Source organism: Carettochelys insculpta, chromosome 23 (assembly GCF_033958435.1).
Source record: "Carettochelys insculpta isolate YL-2023 chromosome 23, ASM3395843v1, whole genome shotgun sequence".
NCBI classification, from domain to species: Eukaryota; Metazoa; Chordata; order Testudines; family Carettochelyidae; genus Carettochelys; species Carettochelys insculpta.
In genome coordinates this window covers 17881690-17900474 of record NC_134159.1, presented here as the reverse complement: position 1 = coordinate 17900474, position 18785 = coordinate 17881690, and positions in this window count along the sequence as shown.

Genomic DNA, 18785 nt, shown 5'->3' with positions numbered 1-18785 from the left:
CACTAAAAATGGAAGGTGCAATTGTGTGTAATTTATTCTTTGCAAATCTCTTTCATTTGATTCCTCCTTCAAAATACCTAATCTAATCTATTGCCATTCACACTCATTATCTATCTATCCACCCATCCAAAGGGTACCCAATATTCCCCCCACCCCCTTTTCTAGAATCAGCCCTGCAGTGGCTGATCTTTTTTTGGTGGGGGTGGGGGGAGAAGGAAGGGCTAAGGATGTTTCTGTGCAACCCTTTGAATCTGAGCCTTGTGAGACAGGGAAGAGTCAGCAAGGAAAAGCTTCATGTGTCCTGCAGCTGCCTCCCTATCAGAGTCAAGGATCTGATTTCATCCCTGAAAGGTCCCATTGTCTCTAGTAAGGACTGTGAAATAGTTACTTGCCGAGTGACAGTGAATGGAAGGGCAGCTGGACAAATGGGATGGTTCTCGCCTGGACCCCAACACAGCTGCACACTGGAACGGCAGATGTCGGGATTTGATGGGCCCCTCCTCCCAGAGGAGGCAAGGCGCTGCTGCTGTCAGCTTAGACAGGACGCTGCCTGGCAAATCCCTTTCCAAGTGTTGGCCTGATTGGCCACTTTCTGCATCTCCCTCTCCATGAGAAGAATATGATGCCTCCAGCTGCTCTACCACACATGCCCTTCCCCCTGCAAAATTCCCCTGAGACCTACTTTATGCAATATATTCCAAAAATAAGGAGAAATAGCAGTTGGAGTTGTGTGCACAAATTGGGAAATATATACGTAAGTGTCTGGTTGAGCATATACCTTAATTTGCCTTTTGTATGTACATTTTCTTGATCTCAGGAACTGCATTCAGCATCGTGGACCCACTTTTGCAAGAGCAATTCATATGCATGGACATGAGTTTTCTCCCTTTGGCAGTCTGTTATCTAAGTGTTAGGGCTTCTTCCATGTCTCTTAGGAAGTTATTCCAGTGTCCCACAGATACTAGATATTCAGTTTAAGTTTTCCCATTGCTGTTTCATCCCATTGCTCCCAGTTGCATCTTCATGTATCTTCATAAGCAATCCTTACTCTTCTTTTGTCTTTGCCCCCTTCAGATACTTGCAAACTGTGATCGCAGTTCTCCCAACTTACTCGTTGCTTGGATGAATAGTAATGAGCCAAAAGTTTCTCACATGTAAATATTGCGGACTTTCTGAGGTTTGGGCAAGTAATGAAGTAGAAGAATATGCTATAGTGGAAAGTAAATTGCCCTAACGAAGAAGTCAGAGGTCATGCAACAAATAATTAACCAATTGTCAAGGAACAGTGTAGTGCTTCTTGTTCTGACACTCGGGGAATTACAGACAGCTGAGATTGAAAATGGCAGAGAAGCGGACACTTCACAACTGTCTTTGCAAATGAATAAAGTGATGGACAGTTGAGGGCTTCCCTAAACTATGGCTCAAGTATTTCTGGACCTGGAGGGTACAGAAGAGCAATGGTTAGCAAAAGAGCAGTTCATAATAATGACAAGGAGCCATGTGCACCCTTTTGTTCTGGAGAACTGAGGGCAACACATTGGAGTACATTGTGGGTCAAGCCTGCAGTGTGTGGGAGAAAGAGCAAGCAGCTGATCTGCTCCATTATCTCCCCAGCCCCTGGGCATATCCCAGGCCGTTCTTGGGTTTAGGCGGTGAAGAAGCATTCCAGTTCTGCCACAAAACAAGCACATCTACTCTCAACAAAACAATTCAGAAGGAATTCCAGGAGTGAAAACTCATAAAGTGCCTCCCATGTATGTTTTCTCACATAGCAGTAGCGCATAGCTGATGGATGTGCATAGGCCATGATGTGGTGTTGAGGCTTAATAGTAAATGAAAAGGCATGCAGGATAAAAATGGTATAGCACAACGTTTCTCAACAGCTGGTCTGGGGGCTTGGGTTGGTCTCTGAGATCTTCTTGAGGCAGTTTAGGGAGGCAGCAGCCAGTCCTGACTCCTTGACATGAAAAAGGTTGAGAAACATTGGTCTAGCAGATAGGGCAGTGGATAATAAACAAAACTGCTAGCCTTTAAGGTGCTCCAGAACCACTTGTTTTTTGTTAAGCTGCAGACTAACATGATACACCTCTAGGGCAGTGGATTGTGATTTTGGAGATATGAGGTCTGTCCTTGTCTCTTCCATAGATGCCTTCTGTGAAATTGGTCATAGAACTTTTCTTGCTCTGTGCCTCAGTTCCTCCCAAGTAAAGTGGGAATAACCCGTCCCTACCTGACACTGGAGGGGTGAGGATAAAACCAATAGCAATTGTGAGATGCTCACATACTACAATGACATGGGTAAACTCACCAGTGTTCCAAGTCACAGACAGCATGTGCCAGGTGTTCAGTAATGTAGAAATGGGAACAAGAACAGCTCTAGGAGTGGTTTTCACCAGCTCTTGCTGGACAGAGCGGGAAGCTGGATGGGGACACATAGGATGACAGTGCTGGAATAAACCTGCTGAGTGAGGAGACTTTCTGGTTCCTTCAAAGGTTCTACAAATCTGCCAGGGTTATTATGAGCCCAGGGCAAGCTTAATTAATGTTATTAGCAGCAGTGGTGGTTTTTAATTGATTGGCACCCACAGGCCTCTCAGTGCCTTAACGAAATGTACATAAAGCACAATTATAAATGCAAGGCAATGTGCCACAGTAGCTAACCCAAACAGGAGCTGAGCAAAGGAACAATATGCCTTTCATTATCCTGCACACCCTGCCGTGCACACGTACCCTTCAGCACAAAACAGAGCCCCAATTAAAGGGAGAATCAGCTCTTCCTGAGCTTTTGCCCTGAAGGATGCCAAGGACTTGGGCAAGGGGGAGGGAGGAGGGGAGACAGCTTTAGAGCTGTGGTCCCACCTTCTGCTCTAGTTTGGACAGGACTTCAGTTTTTGCAGCAGTTCTAAGCCAGACAGTGAAAGGTGTCACTGTGGAGTGCAGCCCATCAGGTGGTGTTCAGCTGGTAATCATACACATCAGAGAGTGCAACTGCTCAGTACCTGTCAGACTGAGCAAGTCACAGGCACCCCTGACTGGTGAGGCCCATGGTCAAGCATGCTGGGGATAGCTACATGTACAAGTGGTTTTCAAAGGTCGCTGTGCATTCAGCTCCTCACTCCCTGCAGGTCAGGAAGGTGGGAATCTCTGAGCAGAACCTCGCAGCAAGGGGAGAAGGCTTCTGCTTCCCAGTACACATACAACAAACATGGAAGGGACTGTACATGCGAATGCCTGAATCCTGCACTCACCTCCCAGGAGATACCAGGGCACAGGAGAGGAGAGGTGTGTTCTAACCCACCACAGTACTCAGTCACTGACTCTCAAACAATACCAAAGCATAACCCATTTTCTACCACCGACCAAAGGAAGAAATGCTTATGACTGGCATTGTAACATGAGTGTAAGGGAGGAAATAATGCAACCATATCCATTTGATTAGAATTTAGGTGTTTAGCTCCTTAGGAAATCTCATCTGAAAAGCACTGCTTTGGGACTGACAAAACTCAAAGAGATGGGTGGGCAAGTTTTTACACCTCCCATCATGTTTCTATGGCCACACAGGCTGTCTTGGTCTAAGTAGGAATACAGCTCCAGAGCCTCCATCATCACCACACTGCATTGAGAGAAAGGAGAACCACCTCCACTGACTACAGCTGTAGTGGTCTTTAAGCTACTGCAAAGACAGAGCTCGTTCCAGATATGGGAGCAGGTCAGAGGTTCTATCCTGCGGTGGTCAGAGCTCGCTACCTGGCATACCTGACCTCCCACAAATCCCTGCCCTCACACTCATGCAATTCTGTGTGGCTGCTGCAAAGCAGAGTTTCTACATGAGATTTAGAGAAAGTGAGGCCACACCAGGGACGTACCTGGCCTTTGTTCTTAGCTGCCAGTGGTGTGTTATCTTTGCTCCGGAAACCCACCGCGAGTAAGGCCCATGGTGCTGCAAACAAACTGAGTCAAAAGCAGAACAGGTGGTGAATGCAAAATGCAACGTCCATCACAGAGTTAAAACAGCAAATACATTTCAACACACGCAACTCTCCACATAGACACATGCACATGCCCACATTGTGTGCTAACCATATCAATAAATACACACAGCCACTCACAAAGGAGCAAGCACATGCGCTCAGAAACATCAAATGCACACAACCATCCAAAACATACTGAAACAGGCATGCAGTCTGACACGTACACAAAAATTACATCTTCCCAACACACCAATACACAGTCTTCCTTAAACATATAATCTGATCACGCAGACACACGCACGCATCATGCCAAATTGTACAGACATATTGACACACCAACACATCACAAGATATACAGCATGACCACCAGAAACATCCACAAACACCCTCTCTTCCCCAAACCAGTCTACTCCAACACACACACAAACACACACAACCTGGACACTTGCATATGCATAGCAAACACACTTCCGCAAATGACCCTGAACACACATCCAGTCAAGATTCATACATCAGCAAATGTGCTCCCACACATACACACCCAGAAACACACATCCAAAGACATATTTGCAAAGACGCTGTATACCCATAGATCAACAAACATGCACCCAGCATGGACACACATCCAAAGACATATTTGCAAAGACGCTGTATACCCATAGATCAACAAACATGCACCCAGCATGGACACACATGTAAACTCACACACAGAGGACAGGAATCACTCAGCAGCCAGCGACTGCACAGGCAGAAGGATGTCAGTCACTGAGCAGCTTGTCTCCGAACAGATGTTTGATTGTTTCAGGGTTGTGGTTTAATTGTTGGATAGTGTTCCAGCACTCAGAGGGGATCGAAAAATACTCCAGGTCTGCAGCTGCAGCAAATGCCAGCTTTAAAGCAAGGAGGATTCTTGAAATCATTGCTTGGGGGAGAAACTACTTGCACAGGAAACCTTAGTCAAGCCTTGCATTAATACTGCTTTGAAGTCAGAAAGTTAATGTCTGCCATTTTCAAACATTGTATTTTATTTCAGGGGGCTTTGTGAGTTTATTTAAAACAAGCTGATCCCTTCTGGGCATCAGTGGCAGCATATCTACTTGCAGAGGCCAAATGGCTTTATTTGTTCTCTCTTTCCTTTCCAAGAATCTTTGCTGAGTTTCGCCCTGTTCTGCAAGGCCTCTGCTTGAAAATGGTAGCAGCCAGCCGTTCTCCTCACTACCAATTTTTCATTAAAATAAAAGGCTAAAGTACAAAACAATTGACCTTTGTCAGGAAAGCAGGGAAATAATGGGTAATGCAAGAATGTAGCACTGCCATGCAGATCACACAAAGCAGCATGTACAGGTTGAACCTCTCTAGACTGGCACCCTCAAGACCTGACTGGTGCCGGACAAGAGAATTTGCCACATCACAGGAGGTCAATATAGTCTAGCAACATTACCAACACATCCACTGCTTACTGGGCTCTTAGAAGACATTTAGGAGAAAATTAAAGCTAAATAACAGCACAGAACATTGAGCACCAGGCCTGTTGGCTGGAAACAAACTGAATGGGGCCACAGGATACTAAGCCACATCCAATGATAAGTGGTCATCCAGCTAACTAAAATCACTCCTGATCACAGATGTTGCCAGATGACAGAGTTCTGGATTAGTGAGGTTCAACCTGTCATGGACCTGGGCAGACCATTAGAGACAGGTATGGGACCAGTTTGGAAGGAGGAGAGTATGGACTACACATGCCTGGGATGCTCCCATCTTTACCATAGGGTTGTGGGGAGGGAAGATAAATGGGTGAAATATACATGTTCTCTCAGGGACTGGAAATGAGAGGAAGAGAGGGAGGAAGCTGAAGGACTTGGTATGCGAGGGAGGTAGTTTTCAGGGTATTATCTGGGTGGGGAGATGGACTTGCAGGAATTGGCTGGGTGGGTAGCAAGAATTGAGGGTTTTGGATCTTGCGAGGTAAAAGATCCTAAATCTAGTCCTGCCTCTGACCAGCCAGTTCAGATACATGAGCATAGGCGGTTGAATGCACTGGCCCTATTAACTAGTATTAGCCTGCACTGCCCTTCAAAATTCAGTTGATAGACCTAGGTGTTCCGGCTGTGATGTTTCCCTGTGAGAAGGCGTCAGGTTTCTGCTTTTTCCTGGGAGTTACCCTAGCATGATGCCCATGTGGCTGCTGTGCCACCTCACATCTTTCTTACAAACATAATGTGGTGCCTCACCTCCAAGTCCTCCCTGGAGTTTAAGACGGAGAAGTCCCTTCCTCACATTTGCTCTGTTGAGGTTTCAGGCAGGCTGTTTCTTTCTGTCCTAGAAGGCACATCATTTCACTGAGGCCTTATCCCTAGAGGAGCAAATGCTGGTCCTCAGATCAGCCCCTATGCGTTGACTCAGAGACATACAGGTTCCAAAAGGTATGAGAACCACGCAGGGGAGAATTTCCACAGTGCTGGAGGGCTGTGGAGTTGCCATATATGAGTCCCAGCAAAGCAGTTGTGCCAGGATCTTGGGAAGGGCAATATCAAAGGTAGGAACCATGTTTCCGTAGCAAGGAGCATTACAGAGAGTCTCACTTAATCCACAGCATGGCACAGCCCACCGGGAGCTGGGAAATGCTGCCTTAAATTAGTGGCCCTCAAGGCTGCTCCACATTACACTAGGAGCCACATCTGTCCCCAGCTGGCCCCCAATCCAGCCATCTCAAAGGAGGTGAAGCACAGAGCTGGGATTCTTTGTGATGAATGGTGCTGCACTTGTGCTGGTGGTTGTCACTGGTTTCTTTTTGTATATATGCACTGTTGTGAGTGCTTGCAGCTGAACAGTCCCATCAGAAGTGGTGTGAAAAAGCTGTGGGCAGCATGTGCATTGCTTGGAATTCTCAAAGCTGCAATCCTGGGGGCATCTTAATAAAATACAGGGTTTATGATTTAAACCTTTTCTCTCCTCTTGCTCTAATCTAAACGAGGGGCCACTTTCCATGGAACCAGGGAGAGGAGGACTACAGCCAGAGTTAGGAGTGAGTTTTTATAGTGCTTTAAACCATTGGTTCTCAACCAGGGATATGTGAACCTCTGGGGTATTCTGAAGTCTTCTGGGTGTCACATCAACTCATCTAGGTGTTTGCCTAGTTTTACAATAGGCTACATATAAACCACTAGCGAAGTCAGTACACACTAAAATTTCATACAGACAATGACTTGCTTATACAGCTCTGCATACTGTATACAGAACTGTGAATATGATATTGATATTCCAATTGCTTTATTTTGTAATTATATGGTAAAAATGAGGAAGTAAGCAGTTTTTTCAGTAATAATGTGCTGTGATACTTGTATTTTTATGTCTGATTTTATAAGCAAGTAGTTTTTAAGTGACATGTAACTTCGTGGTGCGCAAGACAAATCAGACACCTGAAAGGGGTACTGTTGCCTGGAAAGGTTGAGAGCCATTGCTCTGGCATAATTGACATTAATTGGTAGGTGCTGCCTGAGTAATAATTTTGTGTTTTCTAACACTGTCCTAGAATATGCATAAAAATGCATCCCTGAAAAACATTCAGGAGTGCAGTAAATACAGCTTCTGTGCGGGCTCTGCTTGGTTCTCAACAATTAAATCCACATGTGTTTGTACAGTATCTGACGCAGTGCTGCCCTTGACAGCTCCACCTTGAAAGTCACAGATTTAGCAAGTGTCAAGAGCAAGGACTGGACCAAAAACTCATTTTTATGGCCCATCAAAGCAAAATATTACATAATGGAAGTTGCTCGGTCAGCCCTGAGTTAGCTCACCCTCAGCACAGCTGTCTCAACTACATTTCCCATTGCGAATTTCCTCAGCTTTGAATTTCAGGCCCCTGTTGGTTTTTCTCGCTGCAGTTTTCCATTCCCCTCCCATTCCTGGAAAAAAAAAATCCACCACAATTAACATTGGGAGAGGTTCCCGGGTTTTGCTCCATTCCAGGGTGAAAGTGGCTACAGCTCCTGGTTGCACTGACTTGCCCAGCTGTTATTCCTCTCAGCTCACACGCTGGCCAGGAGGGGGGATTTTTTCAGCATGTAGAAATGGAGATTTTAAATATTTTGGTAAACATAATTTTGGGACCTTGCTGAGCAGTTTGCATTAGTGGTGTCAGCTTCTTCAGAGATATCTCAGTGTTTCTTTGGGCTCCCATCATCACTAGTTTTAGATTGTAAGTTTTTTGGGGTAGGACTGTCTCTCTATTATACAATTATTATTTATTCGTATTACTGTGGGCCCAAGAACCATAGACATAGACCAGGACCTTGCTCCACCAGGTGATGTACAAATATAGAATTAAAAAATGGTCCCTGCCTCTAGAAGTTGCTAACCTAAATATGAAAGAAGAAATATCAGACACATGTACAATTCCCTGAGGGTGACCTGATGCCCTGATATGAGGCCCACAAAGTGGGGGGAGGGTCAAAGGGAGAAGTAGCCCCCTGGGCCCCTTTGAAGTACTCTGGCAGACCTGCTCTGTCTGCGCACGGCAGTGAAGGAGTCTTGGGGCAGCACTGTGGTCTGGGCAGTGCTGAGAGAGGAGTGTTCTTGGCCCTTCCCCCTCTTCTGTTGGCCCCACCCCTTCCAGGGCATGGAGCTGGGCTGCTCCCTCCCACCTTGCCCTGGGGCTTGCAGGTCAGTCTGCTGCCTGATATTATTGGAACTATCCCAAAATTAAGAGGTTTGCCTTATATAGGCAACTATTAGCCCTCCTCCTGTTGTAGTTTTTCAAACTTGCTATCTGGTCACCCTAAGTGCCCTGGAAAATGGAGTCTGGCTTCTAGGTATTACCATGATGCAAATAAAGAATTTATTCTTTGCCTTCCTGTGCCTTAGCCTTTCCTAAGCCTTGTGCCCTCCTCCACCTCCTTTTTCTTGTCCCACCTGTCATTCATTCTCTTTCTTTGCCACAACTCTAGATCAGATCATTCCACTATTTGTCTCTCTTTGGGCAGGTCTACGCTACAAAAGAAGATCATTCTTAAGTTACACAATTTCAGCTGCCTTAATAGCGTAGCTGAAGTTGACATACATAGAGCTGCTTAATATGGTGTCCTCATTGCAATGTGTCAACAGAAGATGCTTGCCCATTGACTTCCCTCGCACTTCTCATTCTGGGGGAGTACTGGAGTCAAAGGGAAATCAATCAGCAGTCAATGTATTGAGTCTATACTAGACTTGATAAATTGACCCCCACTGGATTGATCGCTGCCAGTTCAGTGGGTAGTGAAGACAAACCCTTAGTTGCCTCACCTTTGCTCTCCAACATCAAGGTCAAGTATCTTCTTGTCACACTCAACATCCTGCACAGTTCTTCCCCTGCCCACATCTCTGCTTGCAGTCTCCTGTTGGCTTTGCTTGTTATGAATCTTATTCTCCTTTTCTGAAACTTCGTGCCACACTCCTACTTCCAAAGCTGAAAGTACGAGTCTCCCTTGTTTGAATTACAGAGTAAAGCTGGCAAGCAAAGAGCTGTACCTTACTTGATCCTTTGTGGCTCAAGGTTCAGAAGGAGACACACAACACTCAAAGACTGGTGGGTTACACTTGCTTCAGGTCATGACTCAGCCAGTTTAATAAGAGCAATTATTTCTTTAGGCAGATATGACAGCCAGTACTCCAATAATAACGATGTAAAGCCAAACCAGGTATAGCAATCAGGTTTGCATAATAGTCTCAATGGAAACTCAGAGTCCCATGTAATGTACAGTTGGAAGGCTGAAGACAGAGATTATCTAGGCAGTGAACGTGAGAACATCAAAGAAAATGGCATGCTTGAGACAGGAGACATTTGGGAGCTTCACCAGAAATAAAGAGGCTCCTTCAACATCAAATATTTCCATTCCAAAAGAAGCAAAGAATTACAGTCCAAGACACCAGGTTTTTGGTTCTTTTTTAAATATAGCATTAAACAGTTTGTTGGGTTTTGTGTGTGTGGCATTAATCTGCAAAAAACTCTGGAGTTTCCAGGAGCCATTTTGTCAGTGTTCACCAGGTAACCTCACAATTAAGATGAGCAATGTATTGAAGATTTATCCTGCTGCAATAACCAGCTTTGGAGAAAGCATTGAACGAGGCATGGAACTGAGATTCAAGCAGAACTGACATCAGATGTGGGTCAGTCCAGTCACAAGTGGATTTATGTCTAGTTACAAAAATACTAAGGTACAGTCTCTCAGTGGCTTCTCAGTGTGGAGATGTTTCAGTACTCTGACTGGCAGAAGCTGAGTGGCTATAGAGATTGGACTTCCCCTCTCAGTGGTTCCTCAGTGTCAGGGCTGGATTGTATAGAAGATGCTTACTCATGTGTGCCTGTTTTCTTGTCAAAGGTAATTTCAGTCTTCTTGTATTCAATCAAGCTAGCGCAATCCAGCTATCCTGGCTCTTACTCCATCTCCTAAAATTGAGCTAACGGTGTTCAGCTGTGTCTACACTGCTCTTAAGAGGGCAGTTCAGTTGTCTTGACCAAGCTAACGCCTTTGCAAAAAGCAATGAATTTTCCCTAGCCAAGGCCCAAAGATTTAAGCGCTTTAAAAAAAAAGAAGAAAAAGGAGTTGAGCAAGTATAGCTATGAGAGCCAGGCAAAGCCACCCTGCTCTTCCAACTGCCTTCCTTGGTACGTCTCCAAGAAAAGCAAAGTAAAGCACATACATGAGAATTCTGCTAGTTGCCTTTTCATGTGGCTAATTGCTATATTAAGCCAGCCTTTCAAAGGGAGGGGAACTAAAGGAACTGGATTCCTTCCTACACAAACCCACTACAGGTTGCTTGCTTGAGGTATAGATACAGTTTAAACAATTACCTCTAATTCTGGATTTGTTTTATGCTCTGGGAACTCATTACTCCCTCCATGTTAAGCGTGCTTCCTCATAGAACAACATCCCCAGGCCAGGACACATCCCTCCCTGCGACGCATCACAGTCAGGCAGGTCCCAGCCTTCAAGGCTTTCCTGAGGGTGCATCATCTCGCCAAGCAATGCTCCGCTGTGGTAACATGATGGAGCATTAGTGCATTCTACTTTCCATGCCAAACCCTCATCCTGAAAGGGAATGTAGTGCATGTGCTGGCAGCAAGACAGACCAGAGAGGGGAAGGGCTGACTGATTTATACCTTTTGCTTTAGAGCTACATCCCAGGCCCTTTCAATTTTTTCCTGTTTGTTTTTCTCTCTCCTGTGGCAGCCCTTAGTCATCTCCCGTTGCTGGAGCCTAACATTCCCCAGGAAGGTTTATGCCATTGTTCCCCAAACAAAACACAGAAATTACAGCTCAGTCTGTCTATGACCCATACTGGGGCTGGGCTATTGGAAATGCAGGTTGCAGAGCCTAGTGCTGACAGTGTGATGGAGGGCTTGTCCTCTCTCAGAGAATGTTTGTCACAACTCCTCTCGGAGAGGAGACTGGAGAATTCCTTGCTACTTTGAGATGTATCTTTTCTGTTCTCTTTCCCTCTTTTCAATTTGATGTGAGGAAAAGAAGGGGTGGGCAAAATGTGTGCAGAAGAGCTGGGTCTGAGCCATGAAGCAGTGGCGTGGGGCCACACTCTGGAGGTGTGGCTTTGGTTCAGCTCATTACACACAAAGCTGTGAGGTTTAGATCTGAACTGGGCATCAGCCTGGCAGTGAGCCAGGTTTCTACTTTCAGCCAAACTGGTTCATCCTAGCTGACAAAAGTCTGAGCCCATGGGGAACAGGTACAGTTTTCATCTGTCATTAGTGGCAACGTCTGCCGATCATATGAAGCAATTGTCCTACTGTAATACAGGGCCTGATCCAGCTCCCATATAAAGATTCCCAGTGACTTTGTAGGGGATTTTCTTGGGCTCATAATGACTCACATTAGGGGACCTCATCTGAATCCAATAAAGAAGAGGATTGCTTTATATGGATTATGGTTTATGTGGATTTCTGATCCCTTCCACGGTCATCCCTGGTTGGACCATCATGCCGTAACAGACAAACACACCTGGCTTTCAAGGACAATGTAAACTGGCTTTAAAGTTTTGCAAATGGAATATGATCTTTGAGGGATTCTATCGTGACATTTAAAGAACAACCACCAAAGAAAGCCCCCATTGGACTAAGATATAATGTGACTGCATTTGGGTAGATAGGAACATTCCATCTTGTTTGAATGTGTATGTGTAATTGTTCAAAAATACAGAAGATGTTTTCTTTTTTTCCTCCTTACAAAAGAGTATACTTTCTCTAATAGGATATAATAACGCTTAATAGTCCCCCCATAAAAGTAATAGTGTTCTTAAATCTCCACTTGGCAGTAATCCGGGGCAGAAAAAGTGCATTTTAAAAATGGGAACAGCTCAAGGCAGTATGTTCCCAGCCAGCAATGACAAGCTGAAACAATACAAGGAATCCAGATAATGAAGCACATATGTCTTTCCAGTACCCTGCGAGTCAACAGCTTCCTCATTTACGCAATCAAAAGGAGGAAAACAGGCCCCCTTCCCCCGCAACACACACACACACACACACACACACACACACACACTACACCCAGCACCTGAAGGTAAAGGCTTAGGTTTGCAAAACTCCCCTATCCCTGTTAGCACTGTAAGGCAAGACCTGAGAACTAAATACACTCTTTGCTTTTTTTTATCCCCTCTGGTCCCGTCCCTTGCCCTTTTTCAGTATACGTATTTTCCAATGTAGGGACTGTCAGAAGGCAGAATAAAGCCAACTCTAATGTTTCGTAAAAGCCAAGCAAGGCAGACGGCCAAATGCCTGGCATGAAACACAGGGTCCAATTCATTAAAAAGCACAAAAGTGTATGTATCAAGGATACCCTTCCACAGAGGGAAACCCCTGAGGCTTTGGGGTTTGCAGGAACCATTTTGGCATCAAAATCTGGATCTGGAGAAGCCTTGTTCTCTTCACCATAGAAGGTCCCAGTGGCATCTTCCCAAGTTGTGTGCTTTTGTATGGGTGCATCTGAATAGGTGGAGAGCAGGAATACATCAGCCTGGTTTGCAAGTAAAGCAAAAACCTGAAAAATCCATTTTAATTCCAGGACTGGGGAAGGACTGCATGACTTTTGGTGGCCACCTGTAGCACCTGTAGCCTGACAAAGCCTTAACTTAATCTGGCCTGGTTTAACAGAAACCAGCAACCTGAACACAGTCACCATCCCAGCAAACCACAACAGGAGAATGGGATAATTAGGAGGCATGCCTGGAGTCCCAGGACGCAGCTCCCAAGGCCAGGTTCCGACACCCTGGCCGTCCAATTAGTAATTATAACAACAGCAGAGAAATACCATTTTTGCAAAGGTCTCAGAGTTGGGTCACATCAGAGTGAGCGTACGTTGCTGTTGTGCCACCCTTTGCAACAGTGAAGCCTGCTAGCTTGCCTGGGATACTGAGCACCCTGCCTAAGCTCCTTACTCTTCATTTTTGGAAGTGCTGCACACCCACAGCACTGCTCAGTCTGTGGGTGCTGGGCTTCTCTTCAGAACAGGCCCCAAGGGTCTCATTTGGAGGGCTGAAAAACTAAGGCATCCAAACTGAGTGGCTGCTCTGAGTATTTTACGGTAAGTCAGTAACAGAACTTAGGTCTCTTGACTGTCAGTTTTAGCTCAGATCCATTGAATCACACTGGATTGCACTGGGTTGTGGCAGGCAGCCTATGGCCTATGGACACGCGGTGTGCTCCCCACCCCCATGCATCTCTCGCGCACTGGGTACTGGAGCCCCACACTTCCTACTCTCCCCTCCCTCAGAGCACTGCAAATTCACTGATTTGCTCTCTGTCCCCACTCCTTCCCATCCCTCCCAGGGCTTGAAGGCTGTGAATCAGCTGATCGAGTTCTGGTGGGGATGGGGAGGAGCAGTGATGGAGAATGATTCAGCCATTCATGGTGCTCCGGAAGTGCTGGGATGGTGGGAGAGGAGTAGAAGTGCAGGGCTCCAGCACAGGAGAGATGCATGAGGCAGGAGGCAGACAAGGGGTCCGCAGGCAGAACCCCAATGGGCTGCAGGCTGCATGTTACCCACTGAGATGGACTACTCACTGTTCTTGGTTGCCCATCAGTGCATCAGAACAATGGTTCATCTTAGCCCCCGGCTGTAAAGTGGCTGTGAGCCTGCACTTTCAGATGTTGCTAGTCTGAGCTGAACTCTATAACCCCTTTCTTCACCCCCGATCCTAGAGAAAGGGATGAAGAAATGGCAGAGGCAGTTCTGTGTCCTGTCTTGCTCTGTTGGAGGGGAAAACGTGTCAGATTTTGAATTTCTGATTTCAAAATAATCTTTCACTTGGAATCAACCCATTTTTGCTCCAAAATCCACACATTTACAAGCAAAAATGTGTAAGATCATGGCAACTTTTTCTTTTCAAAATGGGCACAGCTTGAGTTCAGAACATGTTTGAAACACCCTCTAATTGCGAATAGCATATTCCCTAGAGCAGTCTAATACTAGAGCCCATTATCTGCAGTGGCCGAAGGGAGGGCCTGATGGGCCAGTGAATGGATTGGTCTTGAAATCTGGAGAGCCAGGGGTATTTCTGAGCAGCTGGTAGTTGCCCTATTTGTAGTCCCAAGAACAAACACCACACCAAAATTAATCCTTGGCTTGCCAGAAAGCAGCCAGCAATAGCACAAGGGCTCTACAATAGACTGAATCATATTGAAATCCCCTGCACGAAGGATTTTATTTTAATGTAACTGTTTTTCCTTCCCTACCCACATGCCTTTGGGAGGCGGGGGGAGTTCATGGCAGTAATTAACACCAATAGCCAAGGCATTGTCCCTGCTGTGTCCACTGTCAGCATGATGCAGGTTCAGCAGCATGTATTCCAACCCACATTAATGACAGGCAAGCTTCAAAAGGTTTGGAGGTTGGGTTTGATTTGGAGAAATGCCCAAAATGTGGGAGCGTCTCCCAATCTTGTCAGAATCCTCTAGTCTTAGTGGATCTGTTGTGGGGTTTAAAGGCGATGGAAAGTGGACAGAAAATTAACATGCCAGCTAGGGAGGAGGGGGCAGAACCTACCCAAGAAGGGGAGCTACAGCAGGAGTGACTCTAATGACACACACCACGGAGAGGAAGAGCAGGAAAGAGGGAGAGCTGGTCTCCCCTTCCCACCAGTGCTCCCCTCTAATTTTTTTCATCCATTGCTAGAATAAATTGTGTTATGTTGGGATGCAGGGGGTCTTAGGCTGGGGGCAGTTTTGGGCTGGGGCGGTTTGGGATGTGGGGCTGGGGGTGGTTTGGGGTGTGGGGGATCTGAGGCTGGGGCAGGGGGGTGGTTTGGAGCTGTGCAGGGTCTAAGCAAGGGAGCCAGGGGAGAGTTTAGTACTGAGATGGGTTTAAGTCTGTGGGGAGCTATTTTGTGTTCAGCCCCCCCCCCCCCCCCCCCGCCCCCCCCGAACATGTAAAAAATTGCCATACGGCCCCTAATGAAAAAATGTTGGACACCCCAGATCTGGACCTTCCCTAACAGGTGTTTGTCTAACCTGATCTTAAAAATCTCCACAAATGGACATTCCACAACTTCTCTAGGCAACTTATTTCAGTGGGTAACCACCCTGACAGCTAGGAAGTTTTTCCTAATGTCCAACCTAAATAGCTCTTGCTGCAATTTAAGCCCATTGCTTCTTGTGCTAGCGCAAAGAGGTTAAGGAGAATAATTTTTCTCTGTCCTCCTTGTAACAACCTTTTAGATACTTGAAAGCTGCTATAATGTCGTCTCTCTGCCTTCTCTTTTCCAGACTAAACAAACCCAGTTCTTTCAATCTTCTCTCATAGGTCATGCTTTTTAGACCTCTAAACATTTTTGTTGCTCTTCTCTGGACCTTCTCCAATTTGTCCACATCTTTCCTGAAATGTGGCACATTCCCATTAGGCACACTAAGTTGAACCCAGAAGATCAACTGCGGCGGTGCCAATCTTCCTCTTAGTGTAGACGTACTCTAAGAAACAGCCCTGCTCCAAAGGCCTTATAATATAAATAAAAAGGCAGACAAAAAGTGAGATGAGAAACAAAGAGAGACTCAGCCAAGGTCACAGAGTAGACCTGGATATGGTGCCAACATCCTGATTCCGGACTGCTGCTCTATGCACTAGGCAATGCCGCCTTTTCCACAGTATACACAGAATGAGAGGGAGATTTCCACAAGGACCCTTGAAACATAGTGGTTTAGCTAAAGCTGGACTGGTATCTGCCCCTCATTCTGTTTTTGCAAACTTCCTCAGCTGATCTTTGCTGTTAACACATTTTGGTACCAAAGTCTCCATGTACTGAGGCAGCTAATTAACAGGGCAATGTAATGGGGCAACCTGATCCTGCAGCATGTCAGAGACGGGACTGTTTGATTATTCACCAACATATGTACTTTAAATTTGTTCTGAAGACTATCAGACTTGACACGGAAAGCACTGCCTTTTAGCACCACCACTAGCTGCTGTACAGAGCTGAGCTGACCAAAAAATGATGCTGAAACCAAAATCCCTCTCAGCAACTGGTCCTTTCATAACTCGTGTAAAAGGAGGCAGGCTGAGATATTCTGGATGAAATCGGAACTCCACCTCACATGCTCTCCCCTAGAAATGGGACATCAAGATAGTTGAACGATTAAACCTAGTGAAAATTTCCAGCTATATAACACCCCCAACGCAAACCCACTTTCTAGGTGATGCTGCTAGAGCAAGAGGAGTTTGTGCTCCCAAGAGTTTATAGATCAGTCTCCAGTGTGCAATATTCTCTTTCCTCTCAGTTTTGGGATAAGTAATGTCCTGGAATGTCACTAACACTGCATGGAGACAAGACTGTCATTAGCGTCTGACACACAGGAGGTTAAAAAGGCCTGACACCAGTCACCTGTCAGCTCTCAGTAGTGACTGGCTACAATTACTCAGATTATTTCTTCTGACTGCACCTGAGAAAGCTGAATTGAGGCTCAAAGACATCCTCTTTTAAGCACTGGCACTTGGGTGAATTAATAACTTGAATGAACAGAACCTGCCCCCTAATTATGATGCCCATTATTTTCAGCATTCTGTTTATCTGAAGGCACTAGAGTGGAAAACATACTGCATGTGCGTGTAGCCTTGGCTGGCAGAAAGAAGCCATATTCTCTGCTCATTAAAAAGGGATTCATAGATTTTTGCAGCTTCCAGGTTTATTTTTATGTTAATTATGTTTGCAGTTGTTCATAATGGATTCCAAAAAGCCTTACAACTTGTGAATCAAAAATTTACTGGTTTAATCGCTTCAGGTTCCAGCCGGTTTTCTGTTCAAATTTTTGTCAAAACACTTTTTTAAACTTCCAAAATGAAATTTTCTTTGCTTCTAGAAAACAAAACTGATTTGTTTTTTAGAAAAAGAAAACCTTGGATTATGTTAAAGAAAACATTTTCATGGAAACCCTTTTTGATAATTTAATGTAATTTGTTTTTCAGTTTCATTTTTTATTGAAAAAAAATTGCCAGAAATGTTGAAGAAAAAAAGCAACCTAAAGGCCTTTCCTTGAAAAATAATTGGGATTTGTTTGTTTATTTATTTGTTTGTTTGCAGTCTTTGGTGTTAAAGTTGAGATCAGTTCTAGAAAACAGAAGATGAATTTGCTTTAAGGCCCATTCCAAATACCTCACAATAAAATACACACACATTAATAATAAAACTGCAAGAAGAATGAAGTTTACATATTTCTAGGTGTATGTGTGTAAGCAAGTGAATTGCATATGATTTGCGTCTAATTTAGTAATCAGTAAATCTAAATCTAGCAGTGTCATCTGTGATTTTAATGTATTTACATAATGGATGTGAGAAACGTTTTATTAGTTTGTTCTCTAGCCTGGTTCCAGTTTGTGGTTCCTCACTCACAACAAGGGGAAACCTGTGAATTCAGCAACACTCTCCAAGGTTGCAGGGTTTGTTCTGAACCACGCAGAGAGGTGTCCTTCCCCTAGTGACATGTGGCACCCTCCCCATTCTTCCTATCTGAAAAAAAATTTAGAGAAACTTTAATGTCCGGGCTTGTTCATGGACATGACGAGCAGAAATCCTGAACCCAGCCCCACCCACCCACCTGGCAGAGCCCCTGCTACACTGCTGTAGGGGTCCTGTGAGTGAAGGTAGGATGCTGGGACCCTAGAAGGGGAGTGCACTCCCTTTGACTCCCCTGTAACTCCATGTGGGCTGGCCACACCGAGGAGGGTTATTTAATAGGGCAAGGACAAGGGTATGTAGTGGCAGCACTGGTACATTAACACTGTCCATTCCACTGGAACTGGGGGGTACAGAAGGCAGAAGGATGAAGCTATAACAAGAAGTGGACACTAGCTCTGCTACTTCTCTACACCATATGGGGGAAAGGTCTTCTCACCGCCCCGCATCCCCTGCCCCATGCCCTATTACTTGGCTAGATGCTAGTTCTCACAGGGGAGATAATGGAGCCACCTAAGGGAGTCTGATTTTGAGATCCAACTCCAGCCCATGTGAACTCTTTCCTACGGACTGGAGCTGTCCAGAATTGGAGCAAAGAAAACCAAAAAGCACCCGCCAGCAGAGGGGTGGAGAGATGGCCATTCACACCAAGCCTTTGTATTGATAACAAGGGTGAGGTCATGCAGGCTGGTGATTAGTTACAACAAAAATATGCTTCCTACCAGGGCTGTCTCTAGTGGGGTGCAGGGCCTGGGGTAACCTCCCTGCCACAGGCTCCACACCCACCCCACCCCTGCTCCACCCCTTCCCCCAAGCCCCACCCCTTCTTTGCCACCTTGCTTCCTCTCCAGAGCACCAGAAGCTGGGAGGTTACCGGGGGCCTG